At 40.3% G+C, this 23,050-nt stretch overlaps 1 long non-coding RNA gene across 1 annotated transcript; it reads left to right on the plus strand.

The window, feature by feature from the left end:
- The first annotated feature begins 13,767 nt into the window (after positions 1 to 13,767).
- Positions 13,768 to 16,111, plus strand: LOC311296106. The gene is made up of 3 exons (XR_014628495.1): positions 13,768 to 14,692; positions 14,774 to 14,859; positions 15,632 to 16,111. It is a non-coding gene; the product is annotated as an uncharacterized lncRNA (long non-coding RNA).
- The last annotated feature ends 6,939 nt before the right edge of the window (positions 16,112 to 23,050 follow it).

Raw genomic sequence — 23,050 nt, forward strand, 5'->3', positions numbered from 1 at the left:
TGTTTGTTTGTTGTTGTTTATAGTATTTAATGATTATACACACACATTAAGCATGATTAACCAATTCAGTCGATGAAACTACAAAGGTGGCACAGAGGTATATAATTACTAAATAAAGTCATCACGATTGTTATTAATATTATTTTATAAAGTAAGTAACATGTAAGATAAAAGTAGTTTAATCACGTGAATACGTGTGACGAAGCCGTTTCTGTGACAGCTCGAGCTCTCCTACCCACCGTGTATCAGTCAAAGTATCAGTGTCCGAATTCACGCACTTCACTTAGCAGATATAGTGCACTTAAATTCCACACACTGTATAGGGATTAGTGAATGAGTGAAGGAGTGAGCAGTAACTGGATAATCCCGAGTCATAGATTTGTTTACAATGAACGAATCTTGCATGACCGATTCATCACTAGAAGGTGTGATTCTATTGGTTGTACAATCAAAGCTCGCCGCTGATTGGCTGCGAGATCGACTTCACTGGAGCAGAACTGGTCAACTGCCTGCAGTATTCTCTTGAGGTAAGTGGAGACGGTTGTTTTCAAATATGCTGTTTTATAAAGCCTTGTATTGTCAAATGCAGCTCTTTGTTTGAATTAAATGTAGTAATATTATTTGTATTGGAATGAGTTGTAGTTAATATCGTTTTTGTTTGCACTATACCTTTTTCTCTGTAAAGAGGGTCATGTACGATACGTTATGTGATGTCTACAGCTAACGCACTTAAATCTTTGTGTAAAAACATGATGTTGTGCGTCTGATGGATATTATGTCCTTTAGTTTTTGTTGTTTGTGTAGCTTACAATAGCTTAAATACGTGAGGAGTGTGTTATTTTGGTTACTTTTAAGATAAAGCATCCTTAATGATAGATAATGTACAAGTATACTTCTGGCACTCGCCGTTTGTATTTTACATGGATGCATGTGGACGCAGAAATATTATAATGAAAATTGTCGATTGATGCAGTTCGCTTGCGCTTCATGTCAAAGGCAGCGTCTTCCTCATGTAATCAAAGGCGGTTAACGTTAGATTAGTCACCGGTGATGAATTCCGTTGTGCACCGATTTCAGTGCGCGCTCACTGAAAGAATTCATCATAAAACACAGTGTAAATATAATGTATAAGAAATTATTTTTTCTCTGTATTTAGCTTTTAATATAACGGGAGTTCCATGAGTGTTTTACTGGTATTTTCTCAAGAGTGAGTTGATCACCTAGCTTTCGCGCCTTTCGGTCACGTGCTTCATGTTACACAAATCCGCGTTTACAATCTGTTTGAATGGGTTTCAAATAGGATAGAGACGCCAGCTTCACTATATTTGCAGCATTTTTTTGTTAATATTAAAGCATGATGTGACGCATAACGCATCGATTACTATGTTGACGATATTCACAGTATTTTAAGGAGTGATGAAGAGGCAAAATGAATGTTTTTCTAAAGATATTCCTTAGATTGTTGGTCAGCCTCAAAATCGACCAAATACCTTGAGTGTAACTTTTATCAATTAAAAATAAATTCACTATATTTTAGTTAAGTTATATTTAGAATATATTTTATGGTAATAAAAAGTTATAATCAAATAATGTCGACTGGTGTATTATGTAATACAGTGTTCATGTCTATCAAATTATTTTTTCACTGTAGATAGACAGCTTTGTTTCTGGGTTTTCCCTACATTTGGCGGCCGCCGAATCGAATTTTTGTCCTGCCAGAGCCTTATTTGATCGGTGAGTGATGACTGCTCTGCTGCGCTTGTGAAAGAACGAGCAGAGAAAGCCCCGGCGGCGCGCGCGCACTCTCACGTCTTCAAAGCGATGTCTTGCTCTCTCCCTCGCGCAATATATCAAAATCAAATGACACGATGGTAAACTATTCAATGATGAAATGTGTTCTGTGTTGACACAATCTCGTGCGATGTAGATTGTCTTAACTGCTGGGATAATCACTCAACGCGGACACGTCCGACTCGCAAACTAATGACTCTTTTGAACCGATTCACTTTAATTGTTAAAACAACTGCTCTGTCCACCACTGAACTCACAAGACAATCATAGACCGATAGCACTTTACAATAAGGTTCCATTTATCAAACTCTTGTTAACTACATTAGTTAACATTAACTATTAATAAACTATTAATCTTTGTTAATGTTAATTTCACCATTTACAGCGTACATTATTGAAATCAAAAGTTGTATTTGGTAACATTAGTAAATGCACTGTGAAGAAACATGAACAAACAATGAAAAGCTTTATTTTTATTAACTAAGATTAACAAAGATTAATAAATACAGGAACAAAATCTATTGTTCATGGTTAGTTCATGTTAGTTAGCCTAATACACGAACTAATGTTAAATCAAACCATACTGTAAAGTGTTACAAACATAATTTACTCAGAACTCAGAAGTGCTTACCCCATTTTTTTTTATTAATAGTGGTTAGCAAGATTTCACCTTAATAAACTACAGTATTTTTAGGTTATTTATATAACAATGTGTAGGTTTTTGTAGAAAATGACGTGAGGTGAACATTTTCAGCTTTTTTTCCAGTGTTATTATTTGCAATGAAAGTTCAAGTTACATGGTTTGTGAGTGTGGTGTTGAGTTTTATGACACTCTTTTTCTCTGTTTCAGAATACTGTTTTCACACGCATTCCTTACTGCATATCAAAGGTAAAGGTTTAATTAGGGACATGGCCACAAATACAAAATGCTTCAGATTTGGCTTATTGATAAGTAAATCGTTATAGTTTCAAAAATGATCAAGAATATAAAAGCTATTAGAAAAAAATAGTTTTGTTAATGCCACAAATAATTAAGACTACATTTACCCATCCATTCTCCAAACCACTTATATAGTATATAGTCCTATAAAGTAAACCTGCTGGATGGTTGGTCCATCACAGATTTTTGGGCCGCATATTTGACATAACTCAGCTTCTAGAAAATATTAGAGTATTTAAAAAAAAAACTTTCTTGAGATAAATTCCTAAAATTATCTGTATTCTTCATATACATAAAATATAAAGTATCATAAGTATTATCATAAAGTCATATTTCATTATGTTGTCGTCATTTTTTTCAGACTGACTAATCAGAGCACAACCTGCATTTTCTGCTGCACTTTTCTCTCTGGTTAGTATTAATATTGGTTCTTAAGCTGTATTATGGTATTTTCATCCCATCGCCATAATTGTAATCCCTGTGCCTTAATATGTCTGTTTTTATGTCTTTTTCAGGTTCCTTGGGTTTTGCCGTTTTCTACAGAGAGCAGTTTATTTCATTTCTTACCCCACGTCCTCTACCTTCACCACCCACCCACCACCTACCTCCTCCACCTTCACCCCCACCCCACCACACGACCTACCCCCTCCACCTTCACCTTCACCCTCCCCCTCAACCCACCATCAACCCCCAAAAAAAAACAAGCAAAAAAAACTTTATTGCAATTTACAAGTTTACACAGTGTCCCTTTTGTTGTTCTTGTTTAACTGTTTGTTTTCTTCCTGAGAGTACTACAGGTTTTATCTTTCTAGGCTCAACAGCTGTTACATCTGGAGAACGTTCAAAGTATGTGCCTACCTAAGTGAGAATGTCCAATTAAAATGAATTTGACTAACAAATAAGTGCATTTAAATATGTATTACTTTTGAGTATAAAAAATAAATCCATGGCTACTTTTTATGATTTGAGTAAAATCTGTACTTTTAAAAGTTACTTAATTCACTGAAATTTAAACAGTTAAACAGATAAATTTGTCAAGAATAATTTTTTGTCATTTCTTTTTATCTCTTTGTATTTTAAAGGATGCCGCGGAAAGGAAAGAGATCTCAGGCTCAAAAAATTCGTTGGAGAAAGTTTGACCTGGAGGATGACCAGACCAGACCCTCCAGGATTAACCAGGTACTATTGATATCTGTGTCTTGCAACATGCTCATTTCAGGGCACCTTAATGTTTGGGACTAGGGCTGTCACGATTTCACAAATGCGACCACATAAAATTTTAACTCGCAAATTCTCAAAAAATGGTCGTATATGACGACTTTTTTGGTTGCAGCCTGGAGCCCTGCAATGCTAATCATAATGACTTTATCACTCTATACAACACTTTAAAATAATGTAATTTCTGCCTTATTCTATGATTTACAGTGCTTGCAGAGTAGCATTTACTGTGAACCGGTCGATCCGCTTTGATCTCAGTGCTGCGCATAGAATTATTTAATTAAAATATTGCAATTTTTTAAATAATCACACTAAGTCAAATTGTGATTTCGATTAAGTTATGTTAATCGTGCAGCTCTAGATATAAACAATAAAACAACAATGCCCACTCACCTGCTATAAGTATATGAATATCACTAGATTGCCGATTGATAATCTCCATTAGGGATGCACCGATACCAGTATCAGTATTGGGCCCGATACTGAGCTCATGTACTCGTAAAAATGCTCTTAAACCAATAACCAATACCAGGCAGCGTGTGTAGGCTACAGTACAGTGTTTGTGTCCAGACAAAGAAACACTGACAATAGAGGGGATAAAAAAGAAGGCTGTTTATGAAGTAAATGTATCTTATTAGTGGAATATTTAACTAAATATAATAACACATAGCTGTGGTACACGAGCTGATCAGAGAAAAACATGCAGTGGATTGAGAGCACAGCGGCACAGCAAGCTGGTCGAGCGCATCCCTTTGTCACAGACGTCAGTGGAAAGTTTGTAGTTCAGTCGTATGTTAATGGCAAAGAAAGTAAAACGAGGCATGTAGCTTATTATTAACGTTAACTGACCAGAGAGAGAGAGAGAGAGCATACTTCTGTTGAATGTTAATCAAACAAAGGACAAATAAATTACTCACTGCTGTTGACTTAATATGTGCCTTAGTATTAAATGAAAGATAAAATATGATAGAGCAATAGAATGAACAGTATATATACAGGGCTCGAGACTAACGGCGTCCTATCGTCCTGGGGACGATAGAAAATGTGTTTAGGACGAACAGAAATATTCTCTAGGACGCCTACAGGACGAAAGACATTTTTGTATGTATGTTCATTTATTACTAGCCTATTAGGGTAACTTACTTAGAAAATGTCAAAATTAACCGACCAAGCGCTGACTACAACGGAGCGCGTCTTCTCATGCTGTTACTATAGTTACTATCACTGGCCGGCTACTCACCCGGAGACTTGTTTCGCGGTACATCTATCACATGGCTTATTTTCACAGACAAAAACGAGACGATAACTAAATAAAAACTAGTTTTGAATGACAAAAACCATGACGAAAATCTATTGACATTTTCGTCAACGAATAAAAACTAGACAAAAATGTTAGATAGTGATGATTTGGGAAGCGATCCAGTCAGAACTGATGTCCTGCGTTTGTGGTAGATGCGCACATTTGTACTGTAACGTGCTGATCTACCCAGCGGCACACGGGTTGACATGCGCTGTCTCATAAAACGTTAAAAAATGTAAACGTCTGGGAGAATGAGTAGAGCAGACATATAGATCTGAATAAGAGTGACGACGCAAAAAAAAAAGAGCTGTATTCAGTACAGTTTTCTGTGCGCACACACCCGACCCGAAGCGTGACGCCATGCACATAGACACCTACAGTATACAGCGCGTGAGTACTGAATTGAGCTCTCTTTCGTGTCTGAATGAACAAATACTATGACGAAATGTCCTTTTTGGAGTGTATTCACGTAAACTATGTTGGTTAAGTCTTAAACAGTTTTGAGTGTATCGGATGTGCATCAGCGCACGTCCCTGGACATGATCCGATGTCTTAAAGTGACAGTGGGTAATAAACCTAATGCGGTCTGTGTATTGATCAAGCAACAAAATAAAAAGAGAAAAGCATTCACTGCTCGTTAATAGCTTTAATAATAATTCATTATATTTAATTCATACAAATAAATATGTCTGTTGCTTGAAAGAATAAAGAATGATGATATTTTTGAGATATGTTGTCACCAGTATTTATTTGTTATTTTTTAATCCAACCAACTCCAAAACGTTTTGAGCTGTATGTATTTTTATCTTAATTTTCGTATATGTAAAAAAAAAAAAATTCTGCATGAATACAAAAAAGCATACACTCCTGTTATTTTTTTATTAAATCTGTTTTTTACCTGTTTACAGATAATTACTTTGAATAGAGCTAAATAAATATAATACTATATATCATAAACATTTTAATGGTGTTTTTGTTATGTGACTAACAACTAACAACTATAGATGATAATAACAAAGTACAGAAACAACATGTTTATTTTGGGACGGTTGACATTCACTTTAGGACGGTTCAAATCGTTTTTCAGGACGGTTCCAGGACGGAGGTGAAAAAAGTTAGTCTGGGGCCCTGCATATATATATATATATATATATATATATATATATATATATATATATATATATATGGAAAAGCTGATAAAGACACATAAGCCATGTTTACATTTACAAATTCGTATAGCACATTTATTACAGTGTAAATTGATAAATTTAATCACTAATTAATCAAATAAATTAATTAATCTTTAATTTTAAATATCTTTTCTTTAGTTTTTTAGTTTATCTTTAATACTGTTTAGTAAAAATGTCTTCGTCCCAAACACTATGAAGTGCAACACTATAACACTAATTTTTACCAACAGCCTAATTCCATGTATGATGATTTACAGGTTAAACAGGCAAGCACCAGTGCAGCTGTAGCTCAGTTTTCGGGTAGAACGTATGCAGAAGGTGGTGATATTGCACCCAGGGTTTTGTCTGTGCAGGCATCTCATTGTCAAGGTGATGATAGGTATGAGAGTTTCTCTAGAAATCATCAGTGCACGTGTGTAGCGTTGACTTTTTTAGCTAATCAGAGTGAAGGGATTACGTTCAAGATGCCTGACCTTGATAGAGTTTTAGAGGAGGGAGATGCGTGTTATGTCTATATTAAAATGCAGCTTATTGCTGAAGGGAGGTTTAATCGCAACCATCTGACAATGGAGGAAGTACCGTTGAGCGTTGAATCATTTCACCGGACACATAATGTGCTGAAGTCAGGAGTGATGTTTGGATACCTCAGAGCCACAGGGACCCCTGGCACTGAAGAGTGGTGGATTCCTCTCACTGAAAGGCTACAGTGTCTCTCCACAGATGTCAGACATGCTTTGCTCCTTGTCGCTCCAGAGTGTATTGCTGTGTTCAGAGACAGATCTGGAAGGTACGGATACTTTGATTCTCACTCGAGGACTGCTTCAGGCTTGCCCCATCCTACTGGTCATGGAACTGCTGTCATGTTGACTTTCACCCACCTGAGTGACATGACAGACAGAGTTCTCAAGATCTTCCGGGATCGTGGTGATGAGACCAGCTATGAATTCATGCCTGTGTCTTTTGAAACAGAGCAACAGTCTGTCCAACTGCCTTCACCATCTGTTTGTGAACCTGTATCACAAGTGATTTCAGCTCTACCAGAACCAGCAACAAATGTTGGAGCCAAAGTAAATTTTGTTGGCTCAGGAGCTGAAAACCAAGATGTGGTAGATAAAACGAATAAGCACAGGAGAAGAAGAGAAATGCGTAAAAAATTTAAAATTTCTAAACAAGCCGGAGAATCTAAGGACACAGCTGCATCTTATGCCACCAGGAAACATAAAAAAAGGGATTGTGAGAGACTGAGGTATGACACTTCTTTGCAATGCCAATCAAAGAAAAAAGAAGCAAATAAGATAAAGTATAATCAAGATGCTCTCTTCCGAAACAAAGTGAAACAGTATATAGTAAGAAGATACAGCACAGATACTGTCTTCCAGAGGAAGATGAAAGAGTATACGAAGAAGAGATACAGCACAGATGCTCTCTTCCAGAAGAAGAAGAAAGAGTACATTAATAAGCGGTACAGCACAGATACTCTATTCCAGAAGAAGAAGAAAGAGAACATTAAGAAGCGGTACAGCATGGATGCTCCCTTCCAGAAGAAGAAGAAAGAGTACACGAATAAGCGGTACAGCACAGATGCTCTCTTCCAGAAGAAGAAGAAAGAGTACATTAATAAGCGGTACAGCACAGATGCTCTCTTCCAGAAGAAGAAGAAAGAGTACATTAATAAGCGGTACAGCACAGATGCTCTCTTCCAGAAGAAGAAGAAAGAGTACACGAATAAGCGGTACAGCACAGATGCTCTCTTCCAGAAGAAGAAGAAAGAGTATATTAAGAAGAGGTACAGCACAGATACTCTCTTCCAGAGGAAAATGAAGGCATACATGGTTAAGAGATATGCTTGTGACCCAGAGTTCAGAGCACATCACATCCTGCGATGTACGCTGCGCAAGACCCAGAAATGTGTCAGTGATGTTCCATATCACGTTCTTCATCGATTGCAATGCGCACTGCGGATAAAAAAGAAATATAAACCGTACATCCGTTCCAGCCAGGAAACACCCCAGCCTTTGGTTAGCAAAGAGATGGAAAGTGCCATACATGCATTCCGGTGTAAGATTCAGCATGGCCCTACACATGTCTGCACAGTCTGTCACAGAGCCCTGTTTCCTAATCAAGTCAAGGTCTGTAATAGAACAAGTTATGCCAAAAACGTTCATGTTGCAGCGTCTTGCCTAACTGGGAAGTATGTTCACGCTTGTGATAGTGTCTGCTCAGGTTCCTGCGTAGTTCCGGAAGAGAGAAGACAGGAATGGATTTGCCACACTTGTGACAGCCACCTCAAGAGAGGACAGATGTCTTCAATTGCAGCAGCCAACAAACTAGAGTTGCCACCAATCCCTGCGGAATTGGATGAATTAAATGTCCTTGAACGTCAACTCATTGCAAAAATTTTACCATTTGCAAAAATAATTGCATTACCCAAAGGACAGCAGAGAGCAGTACGTGGTGCCGTTGTGTGTGTGCCCTCCGAGATGGAGAAGACTGTCAACTCTCTGCCAAGACCAAGAAGTGAGGCCCAGCTGCTGCAGGTGAAGCTGAAGAGACACGTTAAGTTTAAAGGATACCAGCAGTTCCACACGGTGAACATGCATAACGTGCTTGCAGCTTTATCGAAGCTGAAAGCAATGCATTCGGAATACAGGGATATCTCCATAAGAGAAACTGCTGTATTTGAAAGTCCCCTAGATGAGGAAGCTGATGTCTCTGAAAGTCACCTAGACGAGGAAGCTGAAGTCTCTGAGATGCAACAAGAAGTCGGTGTTGCTGAGCAGGATGAGCAACACGTTAGCGTCGAGGAAAAGGATGAGCTTCGACCCGGGCTCACATTAGACACGTGCATGCAGCCGCCCGACATCGGACATGAGATCTTGTCGTACGGTGAGGGAATATTTAGTATCGCACCTGCACAAGGACAAAAGCCTGTTGGATTTTTCAAAATCCCAAAGCTGGAAGCCATGGCGTTCCCTGTTCAATTCCCCACTGGACAGAATTCCATTGACGAGGAAAGACAAATTTCAATATCTCCCAGTATGTATTTCAACGCGAGATTGTTCAGCGTTGACACGCGTTTTGCAAAAGATCAGAGTTATCTTTTCTTTGCTCAGTTTGTAACAGAAACGCAACTGGCTAGAAACAGCATGTCTATTCAGTTGCGAAAAGGCAAACCTCTCACAAGAGACGGCCGAAGAATTTCTAACAGACTGCTTCAAGACAACCGGGAGATTGAAAGATTGGTACACAACAAAGACGCCACACGGTTCATGCAACCACTGAGAGGCTCTCCATCGTATTGGGAGAAAACTTTGAGGGATCTACAGGCTATGATAAGACAGTTAGGAACCCCTACGTTTTTTTGCACATTCAGTGCAGCCGAAATGAGATGGCCTGAAGTAATTACAGCAATCAAGGCCCAGCAAGGTGAACACGTCGACTTTTCCGAGCTTGACTGGACGACAAAGTGTGAAATTCTCCGAAGCAATCCGGTCACTGTCATGCGTTTGTTTGAGAAGCGGGTGGATGCGCTAATGACTCATCTGCTTTTGTCGCCTGCCCAACCCATTGGTAAAGTTGAGGACTACTTTTACCGAGTGGAGTTTCAAGCTAGAGGAAGCCCACATATCCATCTTCTTGTTTGGATAAAGGACGCACCCGAGTTTGAAAAGGACTCTGATAAGGATGTTTGTGACTTTATTGACCGCAACATAACCTGCCAGTTGCCCGATCCCTCGGCTGATCCTGAGCTTCACAAGATCGTCACAGAGGTCCAGCTTCACAGCAGGAACCACTCAAAGTCCTGTAAGAAGGGAAATCTATTGTGTCGATTTGGGTTCCCCAAACTACCGGTGTCTAGCACCACGATCACTCGTCCGCGACCACAGCGTCCTGAAGAAGAGGATGACACGGACACTTCTCCATCTGGAAGCTGCATGTTTGCATCTAAACAACCACAGCGACCTGACGAAGAGCATGTGAAAGAGCAAAAGCAAGCAGACAGAAGGAAGTTGAGACGGGAGGCTGCTCAAAAGGCAATGAGCGAAGCCAGGACAAAACTCAAGCCGGTGTGGGATCTGTTGAATGACCCCCAAGCCTCTTTTGACAGCTTGTCAGACCTACTGACAAAGAGTAAGTTGTCCATTGATGACTACAACGAGAACGTCGAAGCATTGTCCAATGCCAACGTGATTCTGCTGAAGCGTGATCCAAAGGAGTCTTGGGTGAATGGATACAATCCCGATTTGTTGAGGGCATGGAACGCTAATATGGACATTCAGTTCGTTCTTGACGCTTTTAGCTGCGTTATGTATATGCTTTCGTATATTTCCAAACCGGAGCATGAAATGGGCGATTTACTTAAGAACGTAATCAAGAGTGTGCGTGAGACGAACGTTAGCGAGGAAGATGAGATGAAGCAGATAATGCAAGCCTACTCCAAACACAGGCAAGTTAGCGCTCAGGAGTCTGTGGCACGAACATGCAGCTTACCGTTGAAGAAGTGTTCACGAAGTGTTGTGTTTCTACCGACGGATGATGATGCGCTAAAGATGAGTCTTCCCCTAAGCGTCCTACAAAATAAAAATCCCGATTCGGAGGATGTGTGGATGTCAGGGATGATAGAGAAATACAGAGCAAGGCCTCAAACGCGTGACTTTGAGAAGATGTGTCTGGCAGATTTTGCTTCGGAGTGCCGCATCGTGTACGGTCAACAAACTAAAGGCAAGAACGTTCACCAGCTGCTCAACGGCATGGGTTTTTTTCAGAAGAGAACGTCTGGGAAGGCTGCAGTTATTAGGTATGCACGTTTTTCGGAGGAAAAACAACCCGAAAAGTTTTACAGTAGATTACTTAAGCTTTATATGCCACATCGGAGCAACGAACAGCTAAAACCGCCTAGATTTCCGACATACGAGACATTTTACAAGAGTGCAAAGGTGGAACTACCTACCCACCCTGGTTTGCTTTTCCCTGTCTGCGCCGTAGTGCAAGTAAACAAGGAAAAGTTTGAAAAACACAGCGACGAGGTGGATAAGGCGTTCGATCAGCTGCAACAGCAAGGGCCATCCGAGAATGCGTGGACCGCTTTTGCACCTGAAATTGAAGTGGATCGCTTAGAGTGCGTTGCAGAACGACAAGACATCAATCCAGATGATGAGGATGTACAAGACGATGTCCCAGAATTTCAGATTCTTGAACATGGAGATGGAGTTGTGCCACAAATAGAGGCACCGCAGATGAGCATCGAATTTGTTAGGAAGATGTTCAGGAGTCTAAACGAGACGCAGGCAGCCATATTCTACACGGTCTGCCAGTGGTGTCAGAAGCGTGTGTGGGGTCATAATCCAGAACAGTTTTTCTACTTCATGTCAGGTGGTGCTGGTTGTGGCAAATCACACGTCATCAAGTGCATATACACGGAAGCGACCAAAATTCTGCGACAACTGCCTCGGCTACGGGAGGAAGGAGATCTGTCCGTGCCTACGGTGCTCTTGAGTGCGTTTACTGGAACGGCAGCGTTCAACATATCCGGTAAAACTCTGCATTCCATCTTAAAACTTCCACGGAATCTGAAGCCACCGTATCAAGGACTTGGAAATGCCCTAGATGAACTACGAGCAAGACTACGCGACGTGGAGATTCTTATCATCGATGAAGTGTCCATGATTTCGAAGGATCTATTTGCCTACATAAACTGGAGATGTCAGCAAATCAAAGGCAGCAAGAAACCTTTCGGAGGAATCTCTGTCCTCGCCGTGGGTGACTTTTACCAACTGCCACCTCTGGGTAAAGCCAAACCACTCTGTGTGTATGAAGAGGATGTTTTGGACTTCTGGAAAGACCATTTCCAAATGATTACCCTCACCGAGATCATGCGTCAGAAAGAAGACCTGGCTTTTGCCCAACTTTTAAACCGCCTACGGGTGAAGCAGAAGACCGATGATCTTGCCGAAGTAGATAGAGCTTTGCTACTCCAGGCTGTGAAGGACCCCAAAGACTGCCCGTGTGATGCACTTCACATATTTGCCACCAACAAGGAAGTTCACGGACACAATACCAAAACAATCCATGCTCTTCACACTGACATCGTTACCATCGATGCCGAGGACTACAGGAAAGACCCCAGAACAGGAGGGATGAAGAGACAAAAGAAGCCCATCACCGGAAAAAAGGACAACTTGCCTGACACCATACAAATTGCATTGGGAGTACGCATAATGGTGACTAGAAATTTGGACGTTGAAGATGGAATAGTCAACGGGTGTTTTGGAAAGATTGCAAACATTGTCAATACGACAAAAGATGGAATCGACACCGTGCAAATGTTAGGACTTCAGCTCGACAATCCAAACGCAGGCAGGAAACACCGCAAAAGGGTGCAAGGTGAAGAAGACGACTTGGTTTACATCGAGAGATCCGAAGAAACTCTTAGCAAAGGAGCAGTTCGTCGACAATTCCCCATCAAGTTAGCCTATGCCTGCACAGCTCACAAAGTCCAAGGCATGACCATGGAGAATGCCGTGGTGTCACTGAAGAAGATTTTCGAGCCGGGAATGGCCTACGTTGCCCTCAGCAGAACGACCTCACTTCGTGGATTGCACATCACAGACTTCAATGAGAAGAAGATATATGCTGATCCTGCAGTAACAGCCTCGTTGGATAACATGACCAGAGCAACATTCGAAGGAATCATGCCACTTTTGCAGCAGGTGAGGGAAACCAACATGGATCAAACGCTTAAAATCATTCATCACAACACAGAAGGACTGTCATCCCACATTAAAGATATCAGATGCCATCATGAACTGCTTCTATCGGATATTCTTTGCATGACGGAAACTCACCTGACCGGATCATTCACTACACCTCACGTCCAATTGGAAGGATACAACATGTTTCTGCGTAACAGACATGTCTCCTACTCGACACACCAAGAAATTGCGCAGAAAGCTGGCGGTGGAGTTGCAATATATTGCAAAGAGCATATTTCAGCTCAGCCTAGGCAGTTTGTTCAAAATGTGACCGATCTGGAGTACGTCGTCATCAAAGTAGATAGCCCGATCAAAGCAACAATCGCTGCTGTCTACAGGCCACCACACTACGGATTCGAAGGATTCCTGGAAAACTTGAAGAGTCTGCTGGATTATTTGGACATCCTGGACGAACATCCTGTAATAATCTGTGGCGATTTTAATGAGGATCTACTCTGCGCAGGGAAAAAAACTGTTCTGGAATTGTTTAAATCTAAAGGATACACGCAACTGATCACCACATCAACAACCAAAAAGAACACTCTATTGGATCATATTTACATCTCTCATCCGGATTTGTGCCTTCAGTCAGGTGTCTTGCATAGTTATCATAGTTATCACAATCCCGTGTACTGTATTTTGCGTAAATGAGTTTTTGTGATGGACCAGTATTGTTGTGTGTTGCGGTAGGTTAGTATGCCATACGGAACCGTTTGCCACTGAACCTTGCTTTAAATGAGACAGTGGGGCTTCGACAGCCTTAGTTGAACGGTTGGGCGCGTATGGTCGGGTTGTTAGGTAGGCCATACGGAACCGTTGCCAATGGACCTGGATACATGACATCAGCAGGGCTTCGACAGCCTTAATCAAACGGGTTGGCGCGTATGGTCATGTTGCGGTTAGATTGTGGTTAGGAGATTGTGGTTAGGTCATGTTTATGGTTTATGCCACTGAGCTACGAGGAAGGAGCAACCACAGCAGCAGCAGGAAGTATGGAGGAGTAGTGTGACAGCTCCAGGGAGGACACAGACAGTCATTGAGCAACAGTGGCAGTAAGTTATAAAAGACAAGGGAAAGAGAGAAGTAGCAAGACACCATTGTAATGTTTGATTTTGACCTTATAACATACATTTTACTTGAATTGATTTCAATCTACACAATTTGTGACAATCTGTGTGGGATATGCAGTCCCCTGCTATTTTATGATTGATATGTGCACTTCTATAAAGTTGCAGGAAGAATTGGGAGACCATAGCAGTCCTGTCTGGATACGAGTGTGCAATATACCTTCTAAAGCTAAGTGTTAAAAGATTTTGCTTCAGTCGGTGTACTACTGCTTTTCATAACCGCATTTGAATCGAAATGTTATATTTGAATCTAATTTTGATTTTAATGTTTTTCAGGAACCAGCCAAATGAAGTCAGATTGTCTGAGAAGATCACGTGTGCTACATCAATGACGATGACGAGCTGGATACCAGATTACGTGCCAATTTCTTTCCGTAAGTTTTATTTCTATATTTCTTTCTTTTTTTTGTTTATTAGTTCCGGGTGTATTAGTGATCCCATTGTTAATTTATTAGTTTCATGCCCGGAGAACAGGTCCAAATATCTATGGCATTGAGGACAACGCTGAAGAATGAAGAAGCAGAGGAAGAAGCAGACTGAGGTAAAGTTTGTCAATACTACTGATAAGGTCTAGTGTTTCAGTGCATTTTATTATACAACGGTTTCATTGTTTTTCCCAGGTCAAAAATGGTCTTCGTTGGTGGCCAACAGACACTGCTGTCCTATCTTGCCCTCTTATTTAAAAAAAGAGCAGATTTTACCAGTGGATTTCATAGTTTTGTAAGATAAAATTATAATTTTGTTATATTGATATTAAAAAGTTAAACTAAAAAAAGTAGCATCAAAAGGTTTATTTAAACTAATAGTCTTAATTTTCTACCATATAGCTAACAATTGAATAAAATTAACAGGTAGCTAACAACAACTTGCTTTGCGCTTTATGATGTTAATCACTCCAGTATGAACTTAATTTTATTTATTTATTTTTGACAATGTTATTTATTTTAAAAACTGCTGTTCAATGTTTATTCATGTTAGTTCACTGTATTTACTAATGTTAGCACTTAAAACTTTTAATTTTAACAATGTACCAGTATTAGTAAATGTTAAAAATCACTGACAAAGATTAATAAATGCTAAAAAAGTTAAATGCAGGAAAAACCATGGGTTTTGTTCAAAGGTGTATGATTTGATGTGAAAAGCTTTGATTTTAACGTGCATGATGGTTCTCAGAAGTGACAGAGCAAAAATGGTATTTTGCCAGGCTTACATTTGACCCATCAACTATGCTGCTTAATAAGTCTTGGAGAATCAGAACAATTCAAATAAATTCACTAACATTATCATATATGTTTTACCTCCTCTGCCCTCAGGATATCCACGGAGACAGATGCGCGCCATTCAGCATAGAAACATCGGCCTCTCCCATCTGTGCAGAGACGGAGTTCACCTGAGCACAGAGGGAAACCAGCTTCTCCTGAGCAACCTCAGAGAAGGTCTGCAGGTGGAACTCCAAAGTTGAAGCCAAATGTCCTTTTAAAGGCAACAACGGCTCTTTTCAGAGCTACCCACTCATTCAACTAAAGAGCATTTTTACAAAATGTATTCACAACTAGGGCTGAACGATACATCGAATTTTCATCGTCATCATGATATGAACTCGCGCAATGAACACATCGCAACAGACAGCCTGACACAATGAATAATGCCTGGTTCAGATTACAAGATTTTTGTGTCTGTTAAAATGTCACGGTGTCAGATTACACGATTTTGACTCCTAACAAGAAACATGTCAGACTACACGTTGCTTTCCGACCAGTCATCGCATGTCGTCACACGCACACATTCACTCGCAAACATTTACTCACACACGCTCACTCGCACACACTCACACACACACTCACTGTCCCTCGCTCACTCACTTGCGCTCTCTCACTCACTCACTCTCTCACACACACACACACTCGCTCACTCAAGCACACACACACACTCACTGTCCCTCGCTCACACACTCGCGCACACACACTCGCTCACTGGCGCACACACACACTCACTGTTGTTCGCACTCTCACTCTCGCTCACATACTCAACCCGTCGTGGAGGACCGTTCAAAAATTAAACATGCTAGTCTTTCTGTCATGATGTCCTGAAGCATCGCAGAGGTTGTCGCCCACTATGACACGCTATATGAGATGAAACGATCGAATCTTGCGTCCCGACACCCATTGTCGTTTACGAATCCCCACGACACCCTACGTCAAACGGATTGTGCCAAAATCGTGCTAAAATCGTGTAATCTGAACCAGGCAGGTAATAAACTTTTGACCTAACACGCAAATAACCTATTAAAGCACTAAGACATGGGAACAGTATAGCTAACATTCACATTCAGGCTAAACTAGTACATAATTTAAAAAAATGCTTTTTATAATCTTAGGGGTAATGCTGTAAAGATAATTTTAATACAAAGTAATAACTAGTACAACACTAGGGTCTAATCCATTTGCTGGGTGGAATTTGACACAACAGGCGTTTAAAAAAATCTTTTAAATAAACATTTGGTTAATTGGCACATACTGTGTTTTTGTCTTTATTGAATGGTATTGAAAGTTACTCATTGTCACATTATGAATATTTTCTTGTGAACTTCAGAGAAGATCCAGGTATATTCACAGATGGTTCTTTAAGATGGTAAGAGGCCGGGTCATTTAAAAGCTTACATTTAAATGAGCTTTATATACTCAGCATTTATAAAATCAAGACCACTACATGTACAGGATATCAACGATCAATTAATGTTTGATGCTTTGAAAAGAATAACATGCATTCATATTCAGACACACCTGTTAACGTGTCTTCACACAGCTTCACTGAACAGCATCCAAATGGCATTTTAATCCAGAAGTGTGCATAATTGGAGGAATATTGATACATTTAGAAGTTTGTTTCATTTATTTAGACAAAATCATTATTTCTATTCATATTCCAATAAACTATGCGATCTGATGAGCAGAAGTGGCTTCCAGCGATCGCTGTTATGACCAAAGTAGGTACAGTAGGTGTGGTGTCATATTATAATTTTAAACTACAGTACAGTTGTTTTTTAATTCAACAATTTTTTACATAACAAAAAAAAAAATTAAACAATTATTTAAAAAAAACAATAAAAATGAATTATAATTTAACACACTTCAATGATTGGTTTAAACAAAAAGGAAAATGTGCAGTATGATCGATGGGGTGTCACAGTTAAGTGCCTTTTATAAAGTAACTGCACATGCGTCCTCTACTTGGGTCCTTCACACAAACGAATCTGCCATTTAAAACAATACAAATGATGCACTGTTGCTCAGTATTAAGTTATAGATTGTGCTGTATGATTTCTTTTCATTTGCTACGACCTGGCTACACAAGAAGCACGTGCAGGGACGTGCAGATGGTAGTCATGGTAACGAACACAATATAAACCTGTTGTGCGTCTGTGCTGAGCTTCCGGTGGAATAACAACAAAAATGCACACTAATTAAGTGTCTGTGCTCTATATGCAACCACTAATCAGCCTATTCTGTTTGGTTAGTAAAAAAAAAAAATGATTGCGGATTAGATCCTAGAACCCCTGACACGAGAGGCAAAAGTTCAACCGCTGGACTATTAACGTAGACAAACAATCATCGCGGATATGCATTTATCAACCTGAAAATATTTGGTAGTAGGATCTACAACTGGTAGCAGCTAGATCTCATTAAACAATCAATTAAACCCAAAGCACTGTTTCTAAATTTCTGGACATCGTAACGTTATTTTTTATTTTTGTATTAATTGTTATTGGTACTTTAAAATAGTAAGAGGGTCTGCACATCCAAAACGCTAAAAATCAGTATATATTACCATATAAATATTGAAATGTAAAAATTGCCCATAGGTTGTTTTAAAAGTTAATTTGATGAGAATTTGATTATACCAAAATAAACAAGCATGCATTTTGTTTGTAATTTGTGTCATGTACGACTATTGTGCATCTGACATAATACTATTATGGTAAATGTGATGTCCTAATTATAAAACATATCAGATTAGATTAGTAATGAGGCTGAATGCCATACTAAAGGCACTCGTTATTAAAGATTTTAAGAACTCTAAATATTTTAACCATCTTAGACAACTACCAACTACCTAGTAACACCATAGCAACAACCAAAAATACCTTAGCAACCACCTAGTAACACCATAGCAACCACCTAGTAACACCATAGCAACCACCCAGAACACCCTAGCAACCGTTTAGAGCCACCTAGCAACCATATTCCAACATATAGAAGCCATATTTTAGCCCCACAATATCGTATAGACATGTTTGTTGTATACAGTCGTACAGAACACCCTAGCAGCCGAGTGGCGAGTTTTGCCACTGCAAGCACCACTTCACATTTTCTTCAGGAAATGTACATTCTAGTGTTGTGATTACTATTCACCTAGACAAAACTTCGGCGCGTAACTCGCCCCACACCGTTTGTCACAGACCCCTGAATGAGGTGTCAAATCGACCGGTTTATTGAGGAGAGGTGTGCTATGACTTTTCTAAGCGATCGGGTGTAAGATGTTCATCTGGCGGGCGAAAAATTTGCAGAAAAATGTCCCATAGACTTAACATAGGCACAAAATTAGCAAAATCATATCTTTGGCTCAGAAGGTCATAGAGCCTTGGGGTTGGGCTCTTTTGATTCATCCTATCAAGCAGCCAATAAGTAGTGACATAACAACTTCATAGCCACGCCCTAGAAAACAGTTACAGGTCCCTAGCAACCATTGAACAACATTTACAAGACATATCTCAGCAACAAAACATTGTAAAAACACAGAGTTGGGCATTTTTTGACCCAGACCTGCAAATACTCTTTAAATATTACCCCATAAACTGTATAAACAAACCTTAGCAACAATTTGGAGTACCCTAGCAACCGTACAAACACATGAATGAGCTATATCTCAGCACCAGAACATCGTATAGACATGGGTGTGTGTTTCTTTGTTTCGGTTGGGAAACCAGTATGTAAATATCACCATGGTAACTGTGTATTCACACTCTAGCAACCGTTTAGAGCCACCTAGCAACCATATTGCAACATATAGAAGCCATATTTCAGCTCCACAACATCGTACAGACATGGTTGTTGGCTCGTATGCAATCATGTACAACACCGTAGCAACCAAGTGGCGAATTTTGCCACTGCAAGCACCACTTCACATTTTCTTCAGGAAATGTACATTCTAGTGTTGTGATTACTATTCACCTAGACAAAACTTCGGCGCGTAACTCGCCCCACACCGTTTGTCACAGACCCATGAATGAGGTGTCAAATCGACCGGTTTATTGAGGAGAGGTGTGCTATGACTTTTATAAGCGATCGGGTGTAAGATGTTCGTCTGGCGGGTGAAAAATTAGCCGAAAAATGTCCCATAGACTTAACATAGGCACAAAATTAGCTAAATCCTATCTTTGGCTCAGAAGGTCATAGAGCCTTGGGGTTGGACTCTTTTGATTCGTCCTATCAAGCAGCTAATAAGTAGTGACATAACAACTTCATAGCCACGCCCTAGAAAACAGTTACAGGCCCCTAGCAACCATTGAACAACATTTACAAGACATATCTCAGCAACAAAACATTGTAAAAACACAGAGTTGGGCATTTTTTGACCCAGACCTGCAAATACTCTTTAAATATTACCCCATAAACTGTATAAACAAACTTTAGCAACCATTTGGAGTACCCTAGCAACCGTACAAACACATGAATGAGCTATATCTCAGCACCAGAACATCGTATAGACATGGGGGTGTGCTTATTTGTTTCGGTTGGGAAACCAATCTGTAAATATCATCATGGTAACTGTGTAACCACACCTTAGCAACCGTTTAGAGCCACCTAGCAACCATATTGCAACATATCGAAGCCACATTTCAGCTCCACAACATTGTACAGACATGGTTGTTGGCTCGAATGCAATCATGTACAACACCCTAGCAACCGAGTGGCGAGTTTTGCCACTGCAAGCACCACTTCACATTTTCTTCAGGAAATGTACATTCTAGTTAGTGGTGCTTTTTTAAAAGCATCACTATTGTTATTGCTCATACTTATTATTAAGTTGGCTTGAGAAAGCCAACATATTGAAATCCTATTTAAACTTATTAAGTTGGCTTGAGAAAGCCAACATATTGAAATCCTATTTAAACTTATTATTATTTTTCTTCTGACCCTAAAAAAATCTATATCAAACTCCTCCTAGAGCTTTAACTCTACATACTCCAAACTCGGCTCAGACACACAAACTGATCTGACTCGGTATGCTATATCTTTTCAGACTGATCGGACTTACGGTTTTCCTAAAAATGACGATCAAAACTCGAAAAAACTCATTCAAAAACTCCATTGACTTACATTGGGGAGTTCTAAAAAATTCAAACCGACAAAAATTTAAATCTAAACACCTTGAAGACTAAACCAAACTGCCGTTCTATATACTATATGAGCCATTGAGACTCATTTAAACTAATAAACTCTAAACTATAAACACTTATAAACTAATTAACTTATAAACTCATGAATTCATAAACTTATGAACTCTTAAACTCATAAATTAATAAACTCTGAACTCTTAATCTCATTTAAACATAAACTCTAAACTGATTTAAACTTATAAACTCAAAACTCAAGAACTCATACACTTATAAACTCATCAATTTATACACTTATAAACTCTAAACTCAGACACACACACTGAGTTTATGAGTGAGTGTGTGAGCGAGTTAGTGGGTGTGTGTGTGTGTGTGTGTGTGTTTGTGTGTGTGTGTGTGTGTGTGTGTGTGTCTATCTAACTTATTTATCTATCTGTCAAACTTCAAACTACTGTAAACTACTGTAAACTTCAAACCACTATAAACTTGTTAAGTTTAAATCTTCCAGCTCCCAAGCAACTCCATAGCAACCAAACTCGAGTACCCTAGCAACCGTTTTGTAAGACCTATATCTCTGTATCAGAACATCGTATAGAGATGAGGTTTGGCTCTTTTGACTCATGCTAGCAAACATCACTTCCAACATACTACACATGCTAGCAGTGAATAGCTACATGCTAATAGTGATTAGTTAAGTGTTAAATCATGCCAAGATCATGCTAAGAACTCTATAAAAACTCCATAGTAACCATCTGTGACAACTACCAGCCACCTAGTAACACCATATCAACCACCCTGAATACCTTAGCAACCGTCTAGCAACACCTAGCAACCACCCATAACACCCTAGCAACCACCTAGCAACCACCCAAAAGACCCTAGCAACCACCTAGCAACCACCCAAAATATCCTAGCAACCACCCAAAACACCCTAGCAACCGCCTAGCAACCACCCAAAAGACCCTAGCAACCACCAAAAATATCCTAGCAACCACCCAAAAGACCCTAGCAACCACCGAAAATATCCTAGCAACCACCCAAAAGACCCTAGCAACTACCCAAAATATCCTAGCAACCGCCTAGCAACTACCCAAAAGACCCTAGCAACCACCCAGAACACCCTACCAACCGCCTAGCAACCACCCAGAACACCCTAGCAACCACCCAAAATACCCTAGCAACCACCCAAAAGACCCTAGCAACCACCCAAAATATCCTAGCAACCACCCAAAAGGCCTAGCAACCACCCAAAAGACCCTAGCAACCACCCAAAACACCCTAGCAACCGCCTAGCAACCACCCAAAAGACCCTAGCAACCACCCAAAAGACCCTAGCAACCACCCAAAATATCCTAGCAACCACCCTAGCAACCACCCAAAATACCCTAGCAACCACCCAAAATATCCTAGCAACCACCCAAAACACCCTAGCAACCGCCTAGCAACCACCCAAAAGACCCTAGCAACCACCCAAAACATCCTAGCAACCACCCAAAACACCCTAGCAACCGCCTAGCAACCACAAAAAAGACCCTAGCAACCGCCTAGCAACCACCCAAAAGACCCTAGCAACCACCTAAAATATCCTAGCAACCACCCAAAAGACCCTAGCAACCGCCTAGCAACCACCCAAAAGACCCTAGCAACCACCTAAAATATCCTAGCAACCGCCTAGCAACCACCCAAAAGACCCTAGCAACCACCCAAAAGACCCTAGCAACCACCCAGAACACCCTAGCAACCACCCAAAATACCCTAGCAACCACCCAAAACACCCTAGCAACCACCTAGCAACCACCCAAAAGACCCTAGCAACCACCCAAAAGACCCTAGCAACCACCCAAAACACCCTAGCAACCGCCTAGCAACCACCCAAAAGACCCTAGCAACCACCCAAAATATCCTAGCAACCACCCAAAACACCCTAGCAACCGCCTAGCAACCACCCAAAAGACCCTAGCAACCACCCAAAATATCCTAGTAACCACCCAAAACACCCTAGCAACCGCCTAGCAACCACCCAAAAGACCCTAGCAACCACCCAAAAGACCCTAGCAACCACCCAAAAGACCCTAGCAACCACCCAAAACACCCTAGCAACCGCCTAGCAACCACCCAAAATATCCTAGCAACCACCCAAAACAGCCTAGCAACCACCCAAAACACCCTAGCAACCGCCTAGCAACCACCCAAAATACCCTAGCAACCACCCAAAAGACCCTAGCAATCACCTAGCAACCACCCAAAAGACCCTAGCAACCACCAAAAATATCCTAGCAACCACCCAAAATACCCTAGCAACCGCCTAGCAACCACCCAAAAGACCCTAGCAACC

This window comes from Rutilus rutilus (assembly GCF_951802725.1).
Source record: "Rutilus rutilus genome assembly, chromosome: 8".
In the NCBI taxonomy this organism is placed as follows: Eukaryota; Metazoa; Chordata; class Actinopteri; order Cypriniformes; family Leuciscidae; genus Rutilus; species Rutilus rutilus.